Raw genomic sequence first — 6,202 nt, forward strand, 5'->3', positions numbered from 1 at the left:
ATGTTTGGTTCTGCAAAAAGTTGCAGGTTTTAGCTTCAGTTCTGTTGTAGGTTTTTCTTCTTCGCGATCGTGTGAGGAGGCTCGCGATCGTGTAGAGCTGTCTCAGGGGGCATCCAGGTTATTCTTTGCGTTCGCGTAGATAGGGTTGTGATCGCGTGAGTGTAGGTTTCTGTGTATCGCGTTCGCGTGGGCTCATTCGCGATAGCGTAGGTGTAAGACTCTGAGCATCGCGTTCGCGTGGGTATATACGCAATCGCGTAGAGTGAAATTTTAGGCCAGCGGAGTTTGTGCTTCGCGATCGCGATGGGTTTTCCGCGATTGCGATTAAGTAAAATAAGAGCTAGGCAAAATGTTTAAAAAGGCCATTTTCGCGATTTTTGGCCTAAGTCCACCATTGTTTACTCGGTTTTGGAGCGTTTTGAGAGAGATTGAAGAGGAAATCAAAGAGAACTTATTGGAGGTAAGAATTTTTGACTTAATACTCGATCTATTTGTGATTTCTACCTAATTAAACATGAAATTTCGGGGATTTGAAGCCTAAATTGGGGAGTTAGGTCTTGGAAACTTGAGACTTTAATCTAGGGATTTGAGGGCCATTTGTGGTCGGATTTTGGTGTTCTTGGTATGTATGAACTCGGGAAGTGATAAGGATTCTATTGATTTAAATTTATCGGATTTCGAGACGTGGGCCCGGGGGGTCGGGTTTGGCCAATTTCGAGATTTGTGTTGTAATTTGATTTCTTTCGAGTGGGCTTTATTCCCTTAGCATATTATGATAGTTTTGCACTGATTTTGGTTAGATTTGGAGCATCCGGAGGCCGATTCGAGAGGCAAAGGCATCGCGGGCTAGAGATTGGACCGAATAGAGGTGAGTAATGATTGTAAATGTTGTCCTGAGGATATGAAACCTCAGATTTCATATCGTTATGCTATATTAAGGTGATACACACGCTAGATGACGAGCGTGGGGTCGTGCACCATTGGGGATTTTGACTTAGTCTATCCCAAATGACTGTTTTACCGCGTATTTGATTGAAAATTGTTTGCTATCATCATGTTTTGGGCTGAATGCCATATTTGGGCCTCGTACCAACTATTTGGACCCTTAAGGGATTTTTACTGCTATTTCCTCACTGTTTTGATTTTATTTTATTTGTACTCAGTCATGCTATATTATACTGTTTTCATAACTCAGCCATGGATACTCTATTTTAACTCTTTAAATGATATTTTGGGCTGAGCATCATATTTTACTATGTCCGAGTGGCTTTTAGAGATTTCTGACTGAGTAGGGCTGAGGGCCTGTGTTGTGAGGATTATTATGGGATCGGGCTGCACGCCACAGCAGTGTTGTACTAATTATGATTATGAGGCTGAGGGCCTCTCTTGTATGCCATAAGGTGGCTTGATATGAGGTCGCGAGCCTATTAATTATGCTACGAGATGGCTTGATATTGCGTTTGGGATGTAAGGAGCCCCTCCCGGAGTCTGTATACCCCCAGTGAGAGCAGGTACCCATTGTGATATGAGATATATCCCGAGGGGCTGGTGTTGTTCCATGTTATTGCCCGAGGGGCTGATTCTGTTGGCATTGTGCCCAAGGGGCGGATTTTATGTGTTTATCTTTTCTAGCTACTTTTCATTTATTTGTTTAACAATTAAAAAAGGTATTTTAAAGAAGCTTATTCTGAACTAAGGTGTTTTTATAGGATTTCACTGTTTCATTGCCTTTTATTGGTTTTACATTGCTTCTTTATAGCATGTTGTTGTGTTTTTATGTGATTTCTTATCTCTCAGTCTTCATTTATTATTATTACTAACTGAGTTAGAGTACTCACTTTACTTCCTGCACCCTGTGTGCAGATTCAAGAACTTCAGGTCCCGCCAATGAGGTTTAATTGCTCTAGCAGGCCATTCAGAGTCCACTAGGTAGCTGCTCGGCGTTCACAGCCCAGTGTATCTCCCTCCCATCTTACTTTCTGTTCATAGTTCTGTAATAGACTGTATAAACCCCTTTCAGACTTGTAGACTTTTGGTAGATGCTCATGACTGCTGACACCCCGATGTCGGGCTGTGTTAGTTTTTCCGCAAATTGTACTGTTTCACTATTTATTTGAGATTTAATCATGTTAAAGACCTAAATTGTGTTATTTTAATTGCTTAAAATGAATTGGGTATTGTATCGGCTGGCCTTGTCTTCACTAGAGGTGCCATCACAACCGGGTCTGGGTTTAGGGTCGTGACAAATTAGTTGTAATGTAGGCTACGGGTCGGGTAGGATACATTTGGATATGAGTGACTACACCTCCCTTAAGCACTTTAATACATATACTTAAATACTCAAGCCCATCCTTACGTCAAACCAAAACTCTCCCTTCAACTCAATATATATTGCCCCATACTTCTTTTTAAGCACAATTATTTCGAGAGTCACCACTGTCAAAGAATATTTTTCACAACAATATAACTATATTTTTTTGTTTTTCAATTCTAGTGGCTCTTACTTTCCAAAACAGTGCACATTTCTCCTTATTTCATTAACTCCACTCAAAAGCCAAACCAACCACCCCACTTTAACCTTTTCAAGGTTCATTACAATTCAAGTGCTCATGAGAGGTGAAAAGGTTCAAATATATGGTCAATTCAAATAATTGGGTAAGGCTTGTAATGTGGTTACCAAAGAACAAGATTTCAGGCTCAAAAGGGGTTAACTATGATGCATAACAGTTAGGCGTGTGTGTGTATGTATATATATATATATATATATATTATATGTATGTATGTATGATCAACAAGGAAACACCTATACCACTTCCAAAACTGAACAAAACTACTATTTCGCTTTGCAAACACACGGGCAAAGTTCTAGGTATCAAATGCAACGCACAGAATAACACAAAACCTTACACACATATGGCACATAATCACTTAGGATTGGGCTCATCAAGACACTCTAGTCAAAGTAGTTAAGCACAGTTATAATCACATAATTTAAAGCACTTATTTAAGAGTCAAGAATTGAGCCTAGGTGTCACAACTAAGGCACTAACCACTCTCAAGGCATATGCAGTTAAGGGAAATTGATCCTTTAATTAGCTTTTTGACTAAAGATTCTTAATTCCTAAAAATAAAAAGATTTAACTACACCCGGTTCAAGCAAAACCCTTGAAAAAGAACCGCAGCACAAAGAAAAACCAAGGAAAAATTGTTACACTACCTAAAAATAAATACTAAAATAAAAGACATATTTTTGGATTTTAACATATATATTAATTTTTTCTTTCTTTCTTTCGACTCATCTCCCTCAAGAAACCAGTCGACGAAATCCATCATCGGGAAGAGTCGAACTGAATACTTAATTACTAACTATTATAGGCCGATATAATTCAGAATTATAGTTTACATACGATAGTAGCTACGAAAGCAAGAAACAAATTAAACAAAACCAACTAGCAAATAAAAAAAATTCAAATACAATCAAATAAGAGAACCCCACCCCACACTTAAGAGATTGCATTGTCCCCAATGCAAAATAGTAAAATCAAGAGTGAAAAGGTGACTCCCTAAGGCCCAAGGCCTAATCATCAGCAAACCTAGAAGTTGCGCAAATACTCTTCATCATCGGAGGGAATGGAGTTCACATCCTTATCTGGTGGCAAGTTGTCCTCCTCTTGCGCCAACCCGAACCATTGTTGAGTGATAGTACAAAAGGGGTGATCTTGCTGCAACTCCTCTAAGTCAGTCTCCCCCCGAGTAGCACGAAGGCTCAAGTCAACAAACAGTAGTTGTAACGTCTCCTCAACGCAAACCAACCTTTGGTCCGAATTAACAGCAGTATCAGAGATATATCACCGACGTAACATCATAGGCCTTGATAGGATAAGTCACTGGAATAGTCCGGTCATACTGAAACTCCTCCTCTACATGGTGCAATCGCAACAATCGAGTGATCATACTCGGGTAATATAGATGGCGGGCCCCAATTGGTCGCACTCTAGCCATATGCTCCAGCATGAGTTTTCCTAAATCAAACTGCATCCATGTCAACAAGGCATAGATCAAATACACTTTCAGTCGTGGGACATCAGTTTCATTTTGAGTGGGCATGATTTTGACATTAATCAACCGCAAAACAACCCTGGCTGGCCGCTGGAATGTACTCTTCTTCATGTCCTTATGGAATTCATTCGTATCTCGTACACATGCGGCAGAAGAGTCAGCGCCACATAGCAGTCGGCGGATAGCCGGATAGTCTGGCCGACGGAGAAACCTCTGAAAGAGCTTGTGGGAATGCTCTGTGAAGCCCATAATCCGATTGATCACCTGGGAGGAGAATGGAATCACTTTACCCCGTACCTGCACTTCGTACACAACGTCCAGGCTGGCCTCAGGCTGCCAGTTAGCATAAAATTCTTTGACTAAAGTCACATTCACCGCATTACCTAGATGGAACAGACTGTCGAAACCCAAAGCCCGAATGTTGTTGTATATATCACTATATTTGCGGGACAACTTCCCATCATCAATAGAAACCTCAGGCTCTAGTGGCACCACCGAGATAAATGTCTGGAACAGCGTCGAGCATGGGCTGGGACAACCCGTTTACCATATTTGCACGCTGGCACCTCATCCGTATCAAGGTCAATGCGCTCCTCTTCCTCCTCTACTGGGGCGGGGGAGGTGCCTGTCTCCCACCTCAACGGCTACTAGAAGCAACCTCAGAAGAACCAGTGTTAGAGCATTTGCTTGGGCAGTGAGATATTGTACCTGCACAAGACGAACCATATTAGCCACAACACGTAAACCAAAAAAAACCAAATGGGGTAACCACCCCACACTTATTTTATTGGCATGTTTATAGGTAAAATGTATATTAGGGACTCAGACTACCCCATTAGAAGTGTGCCACAAGCAATCAACAACCCACCCAACCACCAACATAACAGTACAATCACAAAACCACAGACTATACTAGCTTAAAATACAAAATTAAGAAGCTAATCTAGTAACTAAGAAGAGAAAGAAAAGAAGTTATACTAATGCACTACTAACAAACTTCAGAAAGTACAACACAATACTACACAAGCACATAGCATGAATCGAACATTCCAATTAGCACCTAGCACCATATTATCTCATAACAATTATCCTCCACTAAGCTACAATGTCACCTTCAATGTCATTGAGACATTTAATCAAGTACATGGTATTCACCAAAGTTACCTCATAATTTCAACTTTAATTCTTCCAAGATTACTACACAACCATACCAATCAACCATCCTACAACTACCACAATGTAACAAGGGCACAAAGTGCTCCAAATTTGCACAAATATTCCACCTATTTTCTGCCATAAAGGCACTTCCACCCATCTTCACCATCAAACTATTCTATAAGTACCAAGACATATTAAAAATCTTCCACAATTATAAGCACAATGGAAACCCCACAAGTTAAGCATCAATTATGGCCAAAATAAGTAAAGAATTTGATAAAAAAAATTTAGCACAACTACACTACCTAGGGTTTAGTTCAAAATAAACTAATATTACTCAACTACAATAAATTACTTAAACAAAAGAGATGAGAGTAGAGGAACACTTACCTTGAAGATAAATGGAAGGGATGGGAGGTGTGTGTGGGAAAAGGATTTGAGAAGAAAAGAGAGTGGGGGAATTGGGGGAAGGGCTGGAGCGTTTGGTTTGGTAATGAAAGAGAAAAGAGAAAAAAGGGGTAGGGTGTGCTAAACGGGTTAGTGGTTAAAAGAAACTAAAGATTTTTTTTATAAATTATGCATTGCCGCATCGTAGGGTGCGGCGCCCTGTGCGGCGCGGTAGTGTAAAATATTAGAGGCCATGATTTTTCTTTCTCAGACGCGTTTGGCCTGGTGCAACGCATGGCACGACACCCCATGCAGCGCGTTAGGCCATTTTTCACAGAGTTTGCTTTATTTTCGATATTTAGCTTACGGGTTGCACCCTGACTCTATTATGTACTTATTTTATATCCAATTCATGCTTGTACCTGCCCAAACAAGTTTCACAACTCCTAATTTCTAATAATCCTAAACTACAATTATGGGTTAGTGAGGTTAAAAATTGGGTTACCTCCCAACAAGCGCCTGATTTAACGTCACGACATGATGCAGGTAAGCGCATTTAAGGTACGCTCAACATCATAGGTTCGATCAAATGGGTCAC

This window comes from Nicotiana sylvestris, chromosome 3, assembly GCF_000393655.2.
Source record: "Nicotiana sylvestris chromosome 3, ASM39365v2, whole genome shotgun sequence".
NCBI lineage: Eukaryota > Viridiplantae > Streptophyta > Magnoliopsida > Solanales > Solanaceae > Nicotiana > Nicotiana sylvestris.